The sequence below is a fragment of the Dermacentor silvarum genome, chromosome 2 (genome assembly GCF_013339745.2).
Source record: "Dermacentor silvarum isolate Dsil-2018 chromosome 2, BIME_Dsil_1.4, whole genome shotgun sequence".
NCBI classification, from domain to species: Eukaryota; Metazoa; Arthropoda; class Arachnida; order Ixodida; family Ixodidae; genus Dermacentor; species Dermacentor silvarum.
Window position 1 is genome coordinate 226326795 of NC_051155.1, and position 317 is coordinate 226327111.

Below are 317 nucleotides of genomic sequence, written 5' to 3' on the forward strand. Positions count from 1 at the left end.
CCCAGTCGGACCACCAAGAGGAATAATTGATTGGCCGTCTGGCCATACAAATAAGTACCCCGTTCCTGCCATTTCAGACCAACGTTTCCGTACTACAATCCCTTCTGAGTGGCTATCAGTGATTCGAAAGTACACATAAATATTGAATGACTACGCGGTATAATTCCTAGGGTAGTATCACAACGCAGTGCATTTTTCCGGGCATAGCGTTTAGATTTACGGTTTCTGTTACTAGAGAGAAATCTCAGGCCAATAGTTGGCATGAAAACTACGGAAACAGATTTATAGCCTCTGCGATTGGGCCTCGCCCGAATCAA